Raw genomic sequence first — 22,554 nt, 5'->3', positions numbered from 1 at the left:
ATTTCAGAATGAACACTGTGACTCCTGTTGTCTCGGTAGGGTTGTCAAAATCTTTCGTCCAATGTGTCATATTTTTTCAACCCAATTTTGTATAGATAGTTCTTTTTTTTTGACTGTGACTGTACACTAAATACTTAAGCAGCATTAGGTGAGAATGGTGGCAATTTAACATATTTTTTCATATTTTTCCTCGAGTTCTTTTTTTAATTTTGTGGTTCTGACATAATAGGGGATGAAATGCATGCTCGCCTCGCAAGCGAGTGGACCCGGGTTCGATCCCCGGGCAGGTTGAAACAATGGGCAAGTTTCTTTACGCCATTTGCCTCTGTCTACCCAGCAGTAATTGGGAACCTGGATGTTAATCGATTTGCGGATCGTGTTCCGGGATAATGGTTAGCCAGTGCAGTTGGCGAGTTGTCCGGTCTTCTCGGACTATTCCTTGACACTGGGTCATGCAGCTCGTTAACTCAAGGTGTGGTTGTTGTGTTGGCGACAGCTTCTACACCTTAAACAAATTCACGCCTAGGTGGCCCTTGGGCCGTCCATCCTCCTTACACGGGGGGAGGGGGAGGGGGCAACCATTACCATAATGCATGTACAGGTGTATGTATGGGGGAGGGGTGGAGGAGGAGGAGGAGGAGGAGGTAAGAGAGATAAAAAGATTGATCGTCAAGTGATCAAAGATTTTCCACGATAAGATCAGCACTTGATCAACAGAGACAGGGAAGAGGGCGGGAGGGAGGGCAGGGTAGAGGGGACTGGGGAGGGGAGGGAAGGGGGGGATTATGAGTTGTAATGGAGGAGGAGTACCGGAGTAATGGTCAGGTAATAGTGGAGTAATCATCTGACAGGAGGAGGTCACAGACGATAAGGATCTACACTGTTATCTACATTATCAACGCGGTAGGCAAATTTAGTGGCAGCGACAGATGGGGGATTGGGGGGGCTAGGAGGCTGGGGGGGGCTGATGGATTGGGGGCTGGATTATACCTGAGGGTTGTTATCCATCAGTGCTTGCTGGAGAGAGGAGGGGGGTGGAACAACTGCCCCTTACCTGTTCTGCCACACCTGTGATGACTTGCCCCTTTACCTGTCCCCCATACCTGGAATAACCTGAACCCACACCTGTAATGACGTGCCCCTTAACTATACTCCACACCTGTCCCCCGCCACACCTGTAATCACCTACCCAAAATACTTGTGGAGAAATACACCTTTTACCATCAATTTAATTAAAAAAGTAAAAAAAAAAAAAATCCCATTTTCCTCACATTCTAATCAACACAAAACCAACGACAGGTAAAGCTTCAATAACAGTTCCCCAGGTAAAGCTTCAATAACAGTTCCCCAGGTAAGGTTTTAATAACAGTTCCCCAGGTAAAGTTTCAATAACAGTTCCCCAGGTAAAGCTTCAATAACAGTTCCCAGGTAAAGCTTCAATAACAGTTCCCCAGGTAAAGCTTCAATAACAGTTCCCCAGGTAGCTTCAATAACAGTTCCCAGTTCCCCAGGTAAAGTAACAGTTCTGAGTAAAGTAATAACAGTTCCCCAGTAGGTATCAATAACAGTTCCCCAGGTAAAGCTTCAATAACAGTTCCCCGGTAACTTCAATAACAGTTCCCCAGGTAAAGTTTTAATAACAGTTTGGGTAAGGTATCAATAACAGTTCCCCAGGTAAAGCTTCAATAACAGTTCCCCAGGTAAAGCTTCAATAACAGTTCCCCAGGTAAAGTTTCAATAACAGTTCCCCAGGTAAAGCTTCAATAACAGTTCCCCAGGTAAAGCTTCAATAACAGTTCCCCAGGTAAAGCTTCAATAACAGTTCCCCAGGTAAAGCTTCAATAACAGTTACTCAGGTAAAGCTTCAATAACAGTTACCCAGGTAAAGCTTCAATAACAGTTCCCCAGGTAAACCCCAAGAGCTAATTAACACCTGAGGTACAAGTCATTATATAAACAATAACACAGGTTAATTACTACAATAAACCCTCGATATAACGGACTTCCTTTCCGTAGAGTCCGTTAAATGGAAGTTCCACATCTACCGGACCCTCGATATAACGTACTGTAGATACATAATGGAAAAACTTCAGATAAGAGATAACTTTTATATCAGGTTCACATTCAAGAGCCACAGTGGTTAAATTAAATATTGATTCATTGTCTTTTCCCAGGTAATGTGAGTGAGGTTCTCGTTTGACTGGTCCACGGGAGAGGTTTGTATATATCAAGGTGTCAGATGTACGATAATTGGATCTTATTATGTTAGTGGTCTTCTTCTTAATGCTCCATACTAACCTCCACACTCCTCCAACTCTCCACACCACACCAGACCAGCCTACTCCAGTACTCCACCCCACACCACTTCACTCCACTACACTCAACAACACAACACTGATTTATTTCAACACTCGAAATTACCTATTGATTCACTCCTCGTCACACACACAACAGAGTACAGTCTTTAAGTGATTGCACACAGGTAATAGTGATTGAGGTGTGTGTGCTACCTGTATCTGGCAGGTGTGCAATCAAGGGTACCTGGTGATTGGTGTTACTAGTATTTATAATCTCGATCATACATATAGAAAAAATCTTCATGGATATTATAAATCAAATATAAATATACTACTTAGGTGGGTGTCATATGTATATTGAATCATACATACATGGATATCATTATACTTACATGGATATCATTATATTTACATGGATATCACACCTACATTAACATAATGCGTTTTTATCCATACAGTATTATGCAGTATTTTACTTCATTAAAATTTAAATAAAATAGAAAAAACAAAAAAATTATTATGAAAAAAAAAACACACACACACACACACACACACACACACACACACAAATTCTATAGAATATTAAAAAAAGTCATTACCAAAAAAAATAAAAAAATAAATAAAAAATAAAATAAAAAATATTAATAATCCCAAATACAAGATTTATTATATAATTGAAACTAAATCAGAATCCCCCCAAAAAATTAATTGAAAATAAAAATCCCATAAAGGCGTAACCCACGAGTATAACTGTACGTTTATTATGACAAAAAAATCTCACCTCTTGGCTATATCTACACGGAGTTCATATTTTTTGGGCTAGGTTTGGTTATGCATGTAGGGTATGTTAGCTATTCCTTGAGTGGCAGCAAACAAAATCCCACGAGTAGTAGTAGTAGTAGTAGTAGTAGTAGTAGTAGTAGTAGGTAATACCTTAACTCGCAACAGACTATCCCTTGAGTGGTAATAGGCTATTTCTTGAGCATTAATAGTAATAATAATAGTTCTCCCTTGATTAGCAGTGAACAACCGGCCCAACAGGATAGTATGCAGCAAGCTCAAGGGGTAGTGGGAAGGGGTAGGTTGGGAGGGAGGGAGGAGGGAGGGGGGGGGGGGGGCAGAAAGCGGGTAGTGGGGAGTAAGTAGGGGAGGTGGGGGGTTGGATAGTGGGGTTAGGGGGTTAGAGGGTGAGTGTGGGGTAGGAGATGGGGGTTGGGGGTAAGAGGTAGGGGGAAGGTAGTGGGGGTTCAGAGTAGTACAGACCATGGGTGCCCCTAGGCTGAGCTATGAGCCATGCACCACTGAGTATGGAATGTAGTTTGTCTGTATTCACTTCTTTTTTTCTTTTTTTTTTGCACCAACAGTCGACGTGACCAGCGTGTGTGTGTGTGTGTGTGTGTGTGTGTGTGTGTGTGTGTGTGTGTGTGTGTGTGTGTGTGTGTGTGTGTGTGTGTGTGTCCTCTCCTCTCCTCACCTCTTTTCTCTTAATCTCTCTTCTTTTCCTCTCTTGTTATTATTATTATTATTATTTCGATAGTAAGTTGTAGTAGGAATGAAACTTCTACTACTACTGAAATAATAATAATAATAATAATAATAATAATAATAATAATAATAATAATAATAATAATAATAATAATAATATAATAATAATAATAATAATAATAATAATAATAATAATAATAATAATAATAATAATAATAATAATAATAATAATAATAATAATACCCAACCGTCAGTTCGTCATTACACATAAGCAATTGTACATACAAAACACATAATCATCTTAAGACTCATATATGACTAAACACCCAATGACACATATGTAACTACCTGGCATACACATGTGATTTATTCCTAAGACACACACCTACACACATACAGACAAACAAATACTTGATGTTAATATACCTTTTGGTTATTATTCCTCTCCCTAAGGCTATGACATCACCTCCCCTCTGTGTGTGTGTGTGTGTGTGTGTGTGTGTGTGTGTGTGTGTGTGTGTGTGTGTGTGTGTGTGTGTGTGTGTGTGTCGTTAGTGTGTGTGTGTGTTTCTTTCATTAATACCTGTGTAGGTAATAAGAGGGTCATTAGCATCAACACACAGGTGACCCATCCTAACTCGGTGGATGTTAAGAGCGTGTTAGACCAGCTTCCAAGACACCCACACAACCACATACACACATAACTATGCTTACACGCCCAGCCAAGCTTACACACAATTACACTTACACATAATCACACTTACACACAGCAACCTAACCTAACCTGATCACCAAAAACTAGCATTAGGGTGCTTAATCATCAGGTGAAAGAAGCTGAGAGGGGCTTAATTTACAGGTGGGGTCTAAAAGCCAAGGTGAAACTAACAATCAGTGGTCTGAAGCCCCCAGGTGAGTTCTGAAGCCTCCCTAGTTAAAGTCAAGAGCTTCGAGAGTGAATTTTCTTTCTCGCTTCGTTTCTGTTGACAAGAGACTTAAATGGTCCGAACACATTTGACACATCCATTATAAATGTAGATTAAGTGTTGGCGTTCCGTAAGTCGAGTGTCCACTGCTATAAGGGAGGGGGGCATTGTGACGTAATGTGGGGTAGGAGGAAGGGGTAGAGGAAGGGGGTAAATCAAGGTAAACTAACAGGTAAGGCTTTTGGTCTGAACAGGTAAACCACCAATTTACAATACTACTTAACGAACCTATCATCTGATTATAGTCAACCCACCGCCACATATAACCAAACCCACCACCACATAACCAAACCCACCACCCTCTACAGATCTCACACACACACACACACACACACACACACACACACCACACAAACATTAGCTCATCTTTCTACTTAAGTATTTATTTATTCATTGCTATCTACAGAAATTTAAGAGATAACAACTTAAAAATGATACCACCACACACTACAAGACCTTCCTCCTCCACCTCCTTCTATTCCTTATGTAAATATGTGTTGTAGTAAACGAGAAATTCAACTCAGGACAGCTAAGAGAGCCTACGAGAGAAGCAACTGAGGAGAGCCCAGTGCTGCAAGGTGTGATATATGGTTCTCACTATGCCAGGCGGTAGATGGCGCCGTTGATAAGCTTCCACCATGACACTACTACAGACAACACCCACTCACACAAACACAACACCCACTCACATAAACACAACACCTACCACGATACTACCACACACAATACCTACCACGATACTACCACACACAATACCTACCACGATACTACCACATACACACAGCACCTACTACGATACTACCACACACAATACCTACCACGATACTACCACACACAATACCTACCACGATACTACCACACACACAACACCCACCACGATACTACCACACACAATACCTAACACGATATCATACACACAACACCCACCCTTTGATATACCAATGAATGAAGTGTTAAGTGTTCTCAGTTCTTCACCTGTAAAATAACATGTTTTTGTGTTTAGAGACGTGTGGTGTGTTTTTTTTCGGGTTTTGGGCCCAGGTATGGTCTTCAGGTTGTGTCTCAAGTTAGATTATTCAGGTGTGTTTTAAAATTCTGTTCAGGTGTGGTAACATGCTTTTAGGTTAGTTTAAGGTGTGTTTCATTACGTCCAGGTGCGTTAAGGTGCGTTTTGATGTGTGTTTAGAAACGTCCTGGTGAGATAAGTTAAGTTTAGGTGCGTCTCAGGTGCGTCAAGATATGTTTAGGTGCGTCTCAAGTGCGTCAAGATACGTTTAGGTGCGTCTCAGGTGCGTCAAGATATGTTTAGGTGCGTCTCAGGTGCGTCAAGATACGTTTAGGTGCGTCAAGATACGTTTAGGTGCGTCTCAAGTGCGTCAAGATACGTTCAGTTCAACCACATATGTATATTCAACTACGTTCAGGTATACATTCCTAACGACGTACAGGTGTGCTATAACCAACAGGTAAACATCCTCCACTCCCATAACACCACTCGCTTCCTCCCGCCGTGTACCGTGTTTATCTCGTGTGTGTTTACCCGAGTAGTAGAGCGTTTACACCGCCACAACTAACACGGTGTTCTCTCTCTCTCTCTCTCTCTCTCTCTCTCTCTCTCTCTCTCTCTCTCTCTCTCTCTCTCTCTCTAGTTTTGTAAGGTGGGACAGTTGGCTTTGGCAATTTCGGAAACCCTAACCTAACCTGACACTCTCTCTCTCTCTCTCTCTCTCTTTTTTTTTTTTAGTTTTGTAAGGTGGGACAGTTGGCTGGCAGCTGGAAACCTAACCTAACCTGACCTTCTTTTTTTTTTTTTTCTCTCTCTCTCTCTCTCTGTAGCATACCCATCTGTAGTAACCATCTGTAGTAAAGGGTATGCATGTATGTATGTATGTATGTATGTATGTATGTATGTATGTATGTATGTTCTATGACAGAGCACCAGTCATCCCCCGCTGTCACCTGTCATTACCAATCATTTATCATCCAATCATCCATCAGTTCCTGGAGAATAACAGTCATCAGTCATCGGTGATCATTTGTTAGCTGTCTCCAGTTAGCTGTCACAGTCAATTGTCAGCTATCACCAGTCATTAGTCACTCACCCCCTCACCCCTCAACTCATCCACCACCACTTCACCTCACTCCCCACCTACCCCCATCACCCAACCCACCCCTCACCCCTAACCCCTTACCCCACCCCCCTCACCCAACCCACCCTCACCCCACCAACCCCTCACCCCACCAACCCCTCACCCCACCAACCCCTCACCTAACAAACCCCTCACCCCACCAACCCCTCACCCCACCAACCCCTCACCCCACCAACCCCTCACCTAACCAAACCCCTCACCCCACACCCCACCCCTGCCCCTCCCCCCCACCAACCCCTGCCCCAACCCCTCACTACCACTCCCTCACCCCCAGCCCCTCACCCACCACCCCTCACCCCACCAACCCCCTCACACCACCCCCTCACCCAACCAACCCCCTCACCCCACCAACCCCTCACCCCACCAACCCCTTTACCCCACCAACCCCCTCACCCAACCCCCCTCACCCTATCTGTCCTCTACCTCAGCAGAAACCCTCATCGCCTCACCCATCACCCACACAATCAATCAGGGGGAGGGGCACGTGAACAGACAGACAGACAGCAGACAGACAGACAGACAGGGAGATGAATACCACAACACATATTTTGAGTGATATCTCAGGGGTGGTCCATAGTATTGATATCTGTCAGTGTGGCGAGTCAAAGGTGGAAGGGTCAGGTGTGTGGGGGAGTGAATCATATGTGGGGTCAGGAGGTCATGTGTGGGGTCAGAGGATAATGTGGGGTAGAGGTCATGTGTGGGGTCAGAGGTCATGTGGGGGTCAGAGGTCATGTGGGGGGTCAGGAGGTCATGTGTGGGGGGTCAGAGATCATGTGTGGGGGTTTAGAGGTCAGGTTTATCGAATACTTCATGTATAGAACTAGAAGTCACAGGGACACCCTACCCAGAACTAGTTTGTATTTTTTAGTTTATTTTATTGTAGTTTTTTATACTTTATTTACTCGTGTTTTAGCTCTGTTTTTGTTAATGGTTGAATCGTGAACTTTTATGAATGTTTGGTGTTTTAAAGCATTTGCATTTGACCCATTGCATGTAAAAATTTAGTGTAAACTCTGTATTCATAATTTGTGGTCAATAAAATATCTATCTATCTATCTATCTATCTGTCTATCTATCTATCTATCTATCTATCTATCTATCCGTATAGAAAGTCTAAAGATCACCACCCCAAAAACAATGGCTAGATACTAATACAAAAACTAATTAAAATATGGGTATTCTTTTACAATCAACCTCTTCCGTTAACCAGAGATCTCACTGCACACACACACACACACACACACACACACACACACACACTATACAGCAGGCAAGTACTTGATCTCACTACAATTATGTATAAGATGCACAGATATGATAAGGCAATCAACACACTTACAGTTGCTGGAATAACAAACAGATGCTTGTGTAAGACAGTCAGGTACACACACACACACACACACACACACACACACACACACACACACACACACACACACACACACACACACACACACACACACACACACACACACACACACACACACACACACACACACACACACCATCAGGACAGGGCCGAGTTATTCCAGTGTACGGTTACGATCTCTCTCTCTCTCTCTCTCTCCCCAGGTCCAGGTACAGCATCTCCAGGTATACAGGTAAACACAAACGTAACATCCAGGTCAAACACCAATGACTTGAGAACGACGACAATCCGACCACTTACTAATCACCTGACTCTCTGGCCCTATCAACACCCGGTCAGTGATAAAGTCAGTCCTTAGTCCTACGCCCGCTTGGAGTCAATAGAGAGGTCAGGTCTTTATGTGTTGAAGGAGGAAATGGTGGTGGTGGTGGTGGTGGTGGTGGTGGTGGTGGTGGTGGTGTGGTGGTGGTGGTTGCGTGTGGTGGTGGTGGTGGGTGGTGGTTGTGGGGTGGTGGCGGTGGTGGTGGTGGTGGTGGTGGGGGGTGGTGGTGGTGGCAGTGGCGGTGGTGGTGGTGGTGGTGGTGGTGGTGGTGGTGTGGTGGTGTGGTGTGGTGGCTGGTGGTGGTGGTGGGTGGCGGTGGTGGTGGCGGTGGTGGTGTGGTGGTGGTGGTGTGGTGGTTGGGGTGGTGGTGGTGGTGGTGGCGGTGGTGGTGGTGGTGGTGGTGGTGTGGTGGCAGTGGTGGTGGTGGTGGTGGTGGTTGGGGTGGTGGTGGTGGCAGTGGTGGCGTGTGGTGGTGTGGTGGTGGTGGTGGTGGGTGGCGTGGTGGTGGTGGTGGTGGTGGTGGTTGGGGTGGTGGTGGTGGTGGTGGCGGTGGTTGGGGTGGGTGGTGGCAGTGGTGGCGGTGGTGGTGGTGGTTGGGGGTGGTGGTGGCGGTGGTGGAGTGGGTGGTGGTGGTGGTGGTGGTGGTGGTGGTGTGGTGGTGGTGGTGGTGGTGGTGGTGGTTGGGGTGGTGTAGTGGGTGGTGGCGGTGGTGTGGTGGTGGTGGTGGTGGTGGTGGCGGTGGTGGTGGTGGTGGTGGTGGTGGTTGGGGTGGTGGTGGTGGTGGTGGCGGTGGTGGTGGTGGTGGTTGGGGAGGTGGTGGTGAAAGATGTTATGGAGGAGGAGACGATGATGGTGTTAATGTTATTGCTGATGTTATTGTTGTCGTTATTGATGATCACTATATAGTACCTTTATAATACGTATCAAGTCTACTGTTTTTTTGCCCTCTGTTGTTGCCGTTGAGTACCATCTTCTTTCGCCGTTAACCCGTTGTTGATACCGTTGAAATTGGTGATGATAATAGGCCATTTTTTTTTACTGCATGGTGCACAATTGTTCCGTGCACGCCATCGACCTTTGTGCACACTGCCCCTTGTGCACCCATCCTCGGTGTGATCAGAATTCCCACCCTACGAGAAAAAAAAGAAAAAAATACAGAGAGATGGGAAAGGAGAAAGCGAAAGGAGGTAAGAGGTGTCAGGAATTCGTAAAATTACGTTTCCATATTTCATCTAAAAATAAATTCCCAAAATAAGTAAAATTCTTAAAATGTGGGGTTATACCACACACACACACACACACACACACACACACACACACACACACACACACACACACACACACATTTACGTACATGTGAAACAAACCCATCACATGTACTCAAAATAAATTACGTCTACACTCTTGTATGTATGTATGTACAGTATGTATGTATCTATGTATGTATGTATGTATGTTTACATCAAAGTACCGCATGTAAACATTAATCTAGATACGCAAACCAGTCAAGGTGCGTGTGTACAGAGTGGGGCGGGGCAGGGTGGGGCGGGGTGGGGCGGGCGGGGGAGGGTGGGGTGTGTGAGGGCTGCCCAGGCCACTAGATACATGCCAGATAACACAGCGTGGCGAATGGATAACTAGAAGGCACCTCAATCCACGCTCAGCCCCATGCCCTAGGACCTACCGTAGCTCAGCCTGCCTTAGGACCCTGCCTAGCTCAGCCTGCTCTTGGACCTACCCTAGTTCAGCCTGCTCCAGGATCTACAGTAGCTCAGCCTGCCCCAGGACCTACCGTAGCTCAGCCTGCCCCAGGACCTACCGTAGCTCAGCCTGCCCTAGGACCTAATGTAGCTCAGCCTGCCCCACGACCTACCGTAGCTCAGCCTACCGTAGGACCTACACTAACTCACCTATTTCCGTACCTGTCACTCTTAATTAACCTTCCAATTGAGTTTCAGGTGTTCCTCTTTCTCTAAAGTAACTTTCCTCCTCTTTCCTTCCCTTCCTCCTACTCCTCTCCTTTAGCTTCCCTTCCTCTTACTCATCACACTACCACCTACACCCACCCCAACACCCCACACCTACACCTACACAACACCCCCACCCACCCAACACCCCACCACCACCCTCCACCACACCACCCAACACCCCACCCACCACCTCACTAACACCCCACCCACCACCTACACCCACCCCAACACCCCCACCACCACCTACACCCTCCAACACCCCCCCACCCACCACCTACACCCACCCCCACCCACCACACACCTACCCCAACATCCCCACCCACCCACCACACAGAGGACAAATGATGTGTCGGAATAACACTGTCACTTGTGTAGTTAAGCCATATATGGACTACATATCTTAACTCATCTTAGATATGAGTCAGATGAGTAAATACATTACACACACACACACACACACACACACACACACACACACACACACACACACACACACACACACACACACACACCGTAGTTATGCACATCAATACCCGCCACCACTCCAGTGCAAGCCCCAGCAGTCACAGTGGGTGCCCCTGCCCATCCTCTCCAGCTGGTGCAGTCGGCCATACTACTGGTGTAACTATAGACAACAAACTGGACTGGAAGCACGTAAAATAACACAGTCAAGGCAGCCTCGTACCGTCTCTACATGCTACGACGACTTAGGTCACGGGGCACCCACACCAGAGCTGAGGACCATCTACAACGCGCATTTATTCCCCCAAATTAACGGATGCGTCACCAGCCTGGGTCTTCTCTCAACTCCACCCAACAACGTCGGCAAGATAAGGTACAGAAAAGGGCATGAAGAATCATGCTCGGCGCAGAATACTCCCTACCATCAACGCTCTCTCCACCCTGGAAATGCCATCCTCAGTGACCTCCACCACCAAGCACTGGAAAGGTTTGGCAGCCAACTAATCACCACCCTCGTCATCGCCACCTTCTGCCACCGGCAGCCACCCACCTCGCGCAGTCCGCCACTACAACAAATTCAGCCATAAGAGCCTGCACCGATAGATATAAGAACAACATCATCCCATCTATTGTTAAAATAATAAACAACTCCACATTTATGTACTGTACACAAATGTATTCAATGCATATTATATCATTATGTCTAAATCAAATGTAAGTCTGTATATTTTCAGCCACCGGCTGCAACTCTATTAATAAACCGTTTATTATTAGTATGATTTACACACACACACACACACACACACGTAGTCGTAACCCACCATAATTATTCAGTTATTACAGCCGCCCACAGGTTACAATGTCCCTCCAAGACCTTGTTTACATTGTGAGAACAACACCAGCAGGAGAATTAAACGTCAGGTAGTTCAGGTCACGGTCATCCCTACCCCACAAATGACGCCTAAGAACCGAGGTCATGTGGAGGTCAGGTCGTCTGGTACCCTGAGTTGACTATAAAATATATCTCACTTCTTATAGGTCAAAGCCTAGAGTAACCTAACCTAACCTACTCTAACTTGATGGCTAGGTTAGGTTGAGCGACATTAAGACTCACTGAACACACACACACACACACACACACACACACACACACACACACACACACACACACACACACACACACACACTCACTCACTCCTCCCATCCTTCTCCTTCCTCCACCCCCTCCTTCTCCTCTACCCCTTCCCTTCATTCTCCTCCTCTACTTATTCTTCCTCCTCCTCAACACAACTTCATCAACTCCCTTAACCACGTCGAGTAATTCCTTGGTCGAGTAATGTGACACGTGATGATAATGAGAAACAAAGAATAAACACAATAACAGGTGATCACATGTGGAGGAGGAGGAGGAGGAGGAGGAGGAAGGAGGAGGAGGAAGGAAGGAGGGAGGAAGGAGGAGGAGGAGGAGGAGGAGACAGTGGAGGAGGAGGAGGAGGAGGGAGGAGGAGGGAGGAGGGAGGAGGAGGAGGAGGAGGGGAGGAGGAGGGGGAGACAGTGGAGGAGGAGGAGGAGGAGGAGGGAGGAGGAGGAGACAGTGGAGGAGGAGACAGTGGAGGGAGGAGGGAGGAGGAGGAGGGAGGAGGAGGAGGAGGAGGGGCAGTGGAGGAGGAGGAGGGGAGGAGGAGGAGGAGGGAGGAGAAGTGGAGGGAGGAGGAGGGAGGAGGAGACAGTGGAGGAGGGAGGAGGAGAGACAGTGGAGGAGGAGGGAGGAGGGAGGAGGAGACAGTGGAGGAGGAGGGGAGGAGGGAGGGGGAGGAGGAGACAGGAGGAGGAGGAGGAGGGAGGAGGAGGAGACAGTGGAGGAGGAGACAGTGGAGGGAGGAGGAGGGAGGAGGATTATCGGATTACAATGAGTAGGATTAGTATGTAAAGAGAGGTGGATTAAAATGAGTGGGATTAGGTACAGATTAGGGGATTAAAATGAGAGGGATTAGGTACAGATTAGGGGATTAAAATGAGAGGGATTAGGTACAGATTAGGGGATTAAAATGAGAGGGATTAGGTACAGATTAGGGGGGTTAAAATGAGTGGGATTAGGTACAGATTAGGGGGGTTAAAATGAGTGGGATTATCCACCCAAAAGTGGATTTAGGTGAGTAGGGATTAGCCTAGAGTGTTAACCAATCTACAACGGATCAGACCAATCAATGACGAGAATATCTCATTAATATGCACGGATCATAGTGGCAGCCAATCACCGGCAAGCTTACCTCATTAGTATGCATAAATCGTAGTGTCAACCAATCACCGGCAAGCTCACCTCATTAGTATGCATGAATCATTATGATGGCAAGAAAAATTATTAATAAACATCTAACTACACGTATCAACTAAATTACATTATAATTAACTGTTCAATTTAGCCATCAGAGTGTTTATAAAAATTCTAGCCAATCACAAAGCCAGATTGCCTAATTAGTATGCAAGAAATTCCCTCACTAAGCAGTACAGTTTCAAGACCTAATAACACACACACACACACACACACACACACACACACACACACTTTAATCTTTCTACTAAATTATTATACTTAAATTCATTTACTATAATCCCTTGAGTACGATGATTTGACCCTTTGAATACGATGACTTGACCCTTGATGACGATGATTTGACCTTTGAATACGATGACTTGGCCCTTGATGACGATGATTGACTTTGGATACGACGACCCTTGGGTACGATGATTTGACCCTTTGAATACGATGACTTGACCCTTGATGACGATGATTTGACCTTGATGACGATGATTACTGATACGATGACTTGACCCTTGATGACGATGACTTTTAACGATGACAGTGACGATGTTGACCCTTTGAATACGATGACTTGACCCTTGATGACGATGATTTGACCCTTGATGACGATGATTTGACCCTTTGATACGATGATGACCTTGATGACGATGACTTGACCCTTTGAGTACGATGAACTGAGAGAGAACAGGAGAGAAAGATAAAACAAGAGGGATAAAATGAGAGAGAGAGAGAGAGAATAACCAGAGAAAACAGCAACAAGAGAGACAGACAGAGACAGACAGACAGACAGAGAGACAGACGGAGAGATAAAACGAGAGACTGAATCACGATCTCAGGATTTAAATTGATATGGCAATTTCTCAACCCAAGTCTTTTGTTATGTTTGGTTCGGTGTGTGTGTGTGTGTGTGTGTGTGTGTGTGTGTGTGTGTGTGTGTGTGTGTGTGTGGTGTGTGGTGTGTGTGTGTGTGTGTGTGTGTGTGTGTGTGTGTGTGTGTGTGAGAGTATCATTACACATCAAAGACCCGTGAAAGTCCCTCTCTAAAATCGTTACCTGGCCACAATCCTTTACCTGGCCACAATCCTTTACCTGGCCACAATCCTTTACCTGGTCACAATAATAAACGTGACTGAGCAAATTACCTCAACGATACACCGTGACAAATCTATCAATGTTGAAAGACCAATTCGTGAGGGTATGTCCGGGGCACCAAGGTATAGGGGTGTGTGTGTGTGTGTGTGTGTGTGTGTGTGTGTGTGTGTGTGTGTGTGTGTGTGTGTGTGTGTGTGTGTGGGTTTAAGACGATGGTGGTAGTGGTTGGTGATGGTTGGTGGTGGTAGGGGTGATGATACATGGTGATGGTTAGTTGATAGTTGTGGTAGTAGTAGGGATTGTGGTGGTAGATGGTAATGATGATAGATGGTGGTTGATAGTGGTAGTGATGGATGGTAGTAGGAATAATGGTGACAGAAGATGGTATAAGTGTCAATGGTGGTAGTAGTGGTTGAAGAGAAGGAGGAGGAGGAGAAGGAGGAAGAAGAGGAAAAGCTAAGTATATCAGGCTACTGTAGCCAGCTGGGGTATCTGGCTAGCCGGCTGGGTATCTGGCTAGCCGGCTGGGGTATCTGGCTAGCCGGCTGGGGTATCTGGCTAGGCGGTATCTGGGTATCTGACAGAAAGAAATAATACAGAAAAAACCCAAGGACTTGTTAAAGAAATCAACCAGCGTGGGAAAGTTGAACGTACGTGAGAGAGAGAGAGAGAGAGAGAGAGATCACTACACAATCCCTCTTAAACAAACTCCTACATCAATCAACACCTTACCTGTACTACCCCCCACTACACACAGGTAACATACAAATTCCATTATAAAAAAAAACAGGTATCAAATTAATTAACATGGGTCATCTACAAAGTGTGTGTGTGTGTGTGTGTGTGTGTGTGTGTCTGCGTGTGTGTGTGCGTGTGTCGTGATGGATATTTTTCATGGGTGTGAGAGTTGCGTGTGAGGAACAAACCCATGGCTAGTTCTGGAAAATTGACGAGAGAGAGAGAGAGTGTGTGTTTGGTTGAGATGGAATAATTATTTTTGGGGGAGGGTTGTTGGATGTGAAGTGAAGTAGAATAAGGGTGAATGGATGGATGGATGGATGGACAGACAGACAGACAGACAGACGACAGATAGATAGACAGACAGACGGGAGGAGAAGGGATGGAAAATCGTGGTTGACTATCGAACAATGTAGACTGTGATCGAGCTCTGTCTGTGTCTGTCGGCCTGTGTCTGTCTGTGTCTGTCTGTCGGTTCTGTCTGTGTCTTCGGCTGTGTCGTCTGTGTCTGTCTGTGTGTGTTTCTGTGTCTGTCGGCCTGTGTCTGTCTGTGTCTGTCTGTCGGGGGTGTGTCTGTCTGTGTTGTGTCTGTCGCCTGTGTCTGTCTGTCTGCGTGGTGTGTGTCTGTCGCTGTGTTGTCGGCCTGTGTCTGTCTGTGTCTGTCTGTCGGGGTGTGTGTCTGTCTGTGTCTGTCGGCCTGTGTCTGTCTGTGTCTGTCTGTCGGGGGTGTGTGTCTGTTTGTGTATGTGTGTCTGTGTCTGTCGGCCTGTGTCTGTCTGTGTCTGTCGGTCGGGGTGTGTGTCTGTCTGAGTACAGTGGAGACTTAGGATGACTTAACCCCTTGAGTACGATGACTTAACCCGTGAGTATGATGACTAACCCTTGAGTATGATGACTTAACCCCTGAGTATGATGATCAACCTCTTGAGTACGATGACTTAACCCCTTGAGTATGATGACTTAACCCGTGAGTACGATGACTTAACCCCTTGAGTATGATGACTTAACCCCTTGAGTATGATGACTACACACTATTACTATATACGTATCGTATTATAGTCCAGAATAAAACAGAAAAAAATAATAATAATAATAATAATAATAATAATAATAATAATAATAATAATAATAATAATAATAACAATAATAATAATAATAATAATAATAATAATAATAATAATAATACAAAAATAATGAAAGGATAAAAATAAAATATCAACAATAACACGATAATGATATAAAAACAAATCACATTCATAATAAAATAACAACAAATAAATAACGAATAAAAAATCCAATAACTAAACAACACGACACTGAAATAAAACTAAATAAAATCACATTCCTGAACAAAATAACAAAAGACAATCAGGCGACGACAAGCGTTCATAACAGGACGAAATATTTTATAAATCAGGGTTACGGAAAATGCAATTTGGGAACCATTACAAGATTATCAGTTTAATATGGTAGTGAGGGCTTGGTTTTCCTTTAAGTACAGGTTGTGTAGGAGTGACCCAACCTGTAATATATTGGTAAGTACGGGAGCTGCTGCCATGTAGTACTCAAAAAATTGGACTCGAGGGTAATATACATGAGTACATTGTAGTAGAGGTGTATACTTCAAGGAGGGAATTTGGTACTGTATCCGAGTGCTTCCTTTGTAATATTTGAGACTACTACTACTACTACTACTACTACTACTACTACTACTACTACTACTGTTTTTCCCATGTTCAGTTAGGTTAAGTTATAGGTCAGGTTAGGTTAGGTTAGGTCTCGAGTAAGTCCACAAGAATGTGAATCTATCAGGGTGGATTACATAGTACTGTGGGTGGATCTAGAATACATGAATGTGGATTTAAAGTGGAATCACAAGAACACAAACTGGAAAAATAAAAACATTAAAAACACAAAAGAGAAATGAACAACGCAAACTGGATAAAAGTCTAAATCTTCTAAGACCAAATTACGACTCGGGTACAAAAACGGTCATGGGAAAATCCGGAACAATGGAAGAATGCTTGAGGGTCTTGGATCACACACAGGACCCAAGGTGTTGGGTCTAGACCACAAGAAAAGTAAATCTACAACACATTAGTCATGGTACAAACAGGTTCAGACCACGTAGGGTACTGAATAGTTCTGGAACGCAAATACGGAAAAGTTGGGTCTGGAACGAAAGTAGGTATGGGGATCTTGAACAATTTTACGGTGGGTTCGAACACATAACATGGGTTGGGTTTGGTTGGGATGGGTTGGGTTGGGATGGGTTGGGTTGGGTAGATGACTGGGTGGGTGAGTGGGTAGGTGGGTGGATAGGTGAGGTGGATGAGTGGGTGGGTGAGTGGGTTAGGTGAGTGATTGGGTTGGATTGGATGAGTGAGTGGGTTGGGTGGGTGGGTTGGGGTGGGGTGGATCTGGACCACACAGACTGAGGAGAAGAAACAGAGGTAAGACTGATCTTATCTTAGGTAAGGAACACACACACCTCTCCTTCTCTGCCTTCAAAACAGGTTAGAATCAACGTTAAGGAACACGGAACAAAGTAACTTCATCCTCACCTTTTCACTGCATTTATTTATTATTTGTTGAAAGGGGGGGGAGGGGGAGACTTAAATCCTCCCCCTCCCCTCCCCCCCCCGGTAACAAAGTCATCATTATTTACACCTTTCAATGGCTCAAATTTCAACAAGGTATTTCAAACACTCCAAAAAGGTAAAGCAATTTACCTCACTTTACCTGAATACAAACTCAAATCTCACCTGTATAAAAACTGAGACACACACACACACACACACACACACACACACACACACACACACACACACACACACACAAGTGGTAATAAACAAAATATATTCTCGATACGGGTGGTTGTGAGGTAGGTCGATAGGTAGGTAAGTTCTCAACTGTATCATCACAACTCAACAAAAACAACCATAATCTCTATAATCTTACACATTAGAATAACAACCAACCTACCTACCCATCACTCTCCTCCTTTCCCCTTTCTACCTCTCTCCTCCCCTCTCCTCCCTCCCTCCTCTCCTCCTCTCCTCTACAACAATACCTGGTGCACCAAAACAAACACAGGGCCTTGACGGAGTGATGACGTAATTTAATGTATGGAGGCAGTCGTTGTGGCGGTGGTTATCTGGTTGACTACATGCATAGTGTGTGTGGGTTCTTTGGCGTGGTCTGGGGGGGCCCTCAGGTGTGGTTAGGGGCCCCAGGTGTGGTCATGGGGCCTCAGGTGGTCATGGGGGCCCCAGGTGTGGTCATGGGGGCCCCAGGTGGTCATGGGGGCCCCCAGGTGTGGTCATGGGGCCCCCCAGGTGTGGTCATGGGGCCCCTGTGTGGGTCATGGGGGCCCTCAGGTGTGGTCATGGGGCCCCTCAGGTGGTCATGGGGGGCCCCAGGTGTGTCATGGGGCCTTCAGGTGTGGTCATGGGGGCCCTCAGGTGTGGTCATGGATCCTCAGGTGTGGTCAGCTTACATAGCCTGCATAGACCTACCGCAGCCTAACCAGATCTACCCCAGCCTACACAGACTTACCCCCAGCCTACAGAGACCTTCCCCCAACCTACAAAGACCTACCCCAGCCTACCCCAAACCTACACCGGCCCATACCTGCCTGGGTGGCCCACACCTTAATTACTCTGTGGGGGGGGAGGAGAGGAGGGGGAAAGGTGAGGGAGGGAGAAGGTAGAAGGAGGAGGGGGAATAGGGTGGCAGAGAGAGAGAGAGAGAGAGAGAGAGAGAGAGAGAGAGAGAGAGAGAGAGAGAGAGAGAGAGAGAGAGAGAGGTAAGAATCAGATTTTCCAACTCTCTCTCTCAACAGGTAAACACAGGTAAACACATTATTAGCCTTAACACCTCACTAACCCACTTTCAATCACTCGTTATAAGAATCTCCCAAAATAATAATTATATATATTCTTTAACTATAAGCTGCATTAATATATAGGTTATATAACTAACTTTTATCTATATTAAAGTGTAATGCAGATGTTATAATTGTTGGTGAGTTTGTTGGGTTGGTGGGTTGGTGTTGGGTTGTTGTTGGGTTGTTGGGTTGGGTTGGGTTATTGCTGGGTTGGGTTGAGCATACATGATGAATCTCAGTAAATTGAAGGTTTTAGACTTTGTATTCCCCTGAGCTGTTACCTAAGAGTGACGTGTTATCTAGGAGTGACGTGTTACCTAGGAGTGAAGTGACGAGTTACCTAGGAGTGAAGTGACGTGTTACCTAGAGTAACGCGTTATCTAGGAGTGACGTGTCAGCTGAGAGACGACATCTGATTGACGTGTTTATCTAAGATTTTGGCCAAGACGTGTTAATAATAATATGTGGAGTGAAGCGCCTCTGTTACGCACGACCACCTCGACTAAACACCACGACAGGTAAACACACACACACACACACACACACACACACACACACACACACACACACACACACACACACACACACACACACACACACACACACACACACATTACCTCAACTCATTCCTGATAATTATAACCATCACCACCAACACGTAATGAAGATAAGACCAGAATAATTGTAACGCCCTCAAGATGTTATGAGATGACCTGGACAATATATCAGGTCACCAGACGATATATATAAGACGACCTAAGCTAAAATATCCGGTCAGAAGAGAAGGTACAGTATATTATATAAAATATAAACTTAATTAAATACAAGGTTTAATTTTTTCTAAGTCACGTACATATACAAACAACAATAATAACAAGATTAATAATAATAGTACTAATAATAATAATAATAATAATAATAATAATAATAATAATAATAATAATAATAATATAATAATAATAATAATAAAATAATAATAATAATAATAATAATAATAATAATAAAATAATAATAATAATAATAATAATAATAATAATAATAATAATAATAATAATAATAATAATAATAATAAATTTAATCCTTAACTTTGACCAAAAATACTGTAGGAGTCAAGCACCTCCCCTTCAGAACACCATCACCGTACACCGTCAGTATCTCAGGGTTCTTCAATAGCTGCGGTGGCCGAGTAGACACAAGGCTCATCTGCCGTCCCAAGGGTTATTAGTTCGAGCCCAAGGCATACCCAGTTCATTCAGTTAGTTGTTAGGTTAGGTAATATCACTGAAGAGGGTAGGAAGGAATAAAGGAAAAGGGGAAAGACAGAAAGAGGGAAGAAGGGGAGAAAGAAATACTAAACAAGGACGCAGCCACAGATAACGAAAATAAATAAATAAATAAAACCAGAAAACGGATATAAAACACTTATTATTCCTAGAGGTGCGCAAGTCAGAGGGAGGAGATGTCACCTTGATGTCACCCAGGTGTTTCAATTAACATTCCACAGGTGCAGAGAGACACGCGGTGCCACCCATTAATGTGATCAAGTCAATGGGGTTGTCTTACTGTCAACTTTTCTCTGACACATATGTAATACTTGACCATTAATTGCAATCGTTGGGTGGTCTGTGGTGCCTGAGTGTGTGTGGGGTGGTGGGGGGAGGGGTGTGTGTGTGTGGTGGGGGAGGGTTGTGTGGGTGCGGTGGGGGGTTGTGTGGGTGTGTGGAGGGGAGGATTGTGTGTGTGGGATGTGGGGTAAATGAGTAGATTTTTCTGTGTTTGTGTACGTATCTGCGTATGTGTGTTAAAAGACACATACACACACACACACACACACACAGTCTACCTTATATGATGGCCGTGTACACAAACTCAGACTGTGACAAACTAAATAGTGCACAGTTAATGGGATGGTGTATAGTGTGTGTGTGTGTGTGGGGGAGGGGGGTCAGCGTACACCTGTAGTAACATACATTACCGTGTGGGCCGATGGAGAATGAACATGTGTGTGTGTGTGTGTGTGTGTGTGTGTGTGTGTGTGTGTGTGTGTGTGTGTGTGTGTGTGTGTGTGTGTGTGTGAGTGTGTGTGTGTGTGTGTGTGGGGGGGGGGGGGTCAGGTACACCTGTAGTAACATACATTACCGTGTGGATGGAGATTGTGTGTGTGTGTGTGTGTGTGTGTGTGTGTGAAAAAAATAAAACAATATATTCCAAATTATCGAAAGTGAATATTCAATAGACTCTAACATCAACTAATATACATATATACATAAATATGTATATTCCACACGCGTCTACTAAATACAATTAAAACGAGTGCATAGACGAACACAAAAAATCGCACATGAATTAATACTTCCATTAGACACACACACACACACACACACACACACACACACACACGCACACACACACACACACACACACACTGTCTGGCAGCGCAGGTACTCGACACATAATATATATATATCAACGTATCGTACCGCACCTGGTTTAATAAAATAAAATTCCTACCTGCCGGTGTTGGTATTCATAAGATGGTGAGGTGACCTGCACGCTACACGATCTGAGAGACAAATGCCCATTAGGAGAGTCGAGGGGAGAATAGGAAGATATAATGGTGTATGATGATAATTGTGGTGTGAGGCGAAGGAGGAAGAGAGAAGAAGAGGAGGAGGATGGAAAGAGGAGAGAGGAGGAGGAAGGAGGACTAAGAGTAAGAGAAGGGGGAGAAAAAGGTGGAAGGAGTAGGAGGAGGAAGCGGAGGGAGGAAGAATTGTAGAAGGCAGGAGGAGGAAGGAAGGGAAAGGAGGGAAAGGAGGAACTAGCCAAGACCACACGACCCATTACACACACACACACACACACACACACACACACACACACACATGTATACTTTACCTTGAGTAGAAAGACACAGGTAGGAAAGCCGCACCTCACCTGATGATAACACTGTAAGGTGATAAAAAGGTAGATATTAATACCTGAACCGTGGTGATGATGATGATGGTATGGTGATGATGGTGATGATGATGATGATGGTGATGATGATGATGGTGATGATGGTGGTGATGATGATGATGATGATGATGGTGATGATGATGGTGATGATGATGATGATGATGATGATGATGGTGATGATGATGGTGATGATGGTGATGATGATGATGATGATGATGGTGATGATGATGATGATGATGATGGTGATGATGATGATGATGGTGATGATGATGATGATGATGATATGATGATGATGGTGATGATGATGATGATGATGATGGTGATGATGATGATGATGATGATGATGATGGTGATGATGATGATGATGATGATGATGGTGATGATGATAAATAAACAACAACAACAACAACAATAATAATAATAATAATAATAATAATAATAATAATAATAAAATCAACAACAACAAGGGTTAAGTCATCGCACTCAATGGATTAAATCATTGTACTCAGAGAC

The 22,554-nt window shown here is 44.7% G+C and overlaps 1 long non-coding RNA gene across 1 annotated transcript in view; it reads right to left on the bottom strand.

Moving 5' to 3' along the window:
• Positions 1 to 22,036, bottom strand: part of LOC121877630 — a 52,400-nt gene extending 30,364 nt beyond the window's left edge. The window contains exon 1 of the long non-coding RNA XR_006091030.1: positions 21,982 to 22,036. This is a non-coding gene — a long non-coding RNA (uncharacterized LOC121877630). The remainder of the gene's footprint in view (positions 1 to 21,981) is intronic.
• Positions 22,037 to 22,554: the final 518 nt, after the last annotated feature.

Source organism: Homarus americanus, unplaced genomic scaffold (assembly GCF_018991925.1).
Source record: "Homarus americanus isolate GMGI-L3 unplaced genomic scaffold, GMGI_Hamer_2.0 scaffold40919, whole genome shotgun sequence".
In the NCBI taxonomy this organism is placed as follows: Eukaryota; Metazoa; Arthropoda; class Malacostraca; order Decapoda; family Nephropidae; genus Homarus; species Homarus americanus.
Note: the sequence above shows the minus strand (reverse complement) of the source record. Positions and strands in the feature narration are given on the sequence as shown.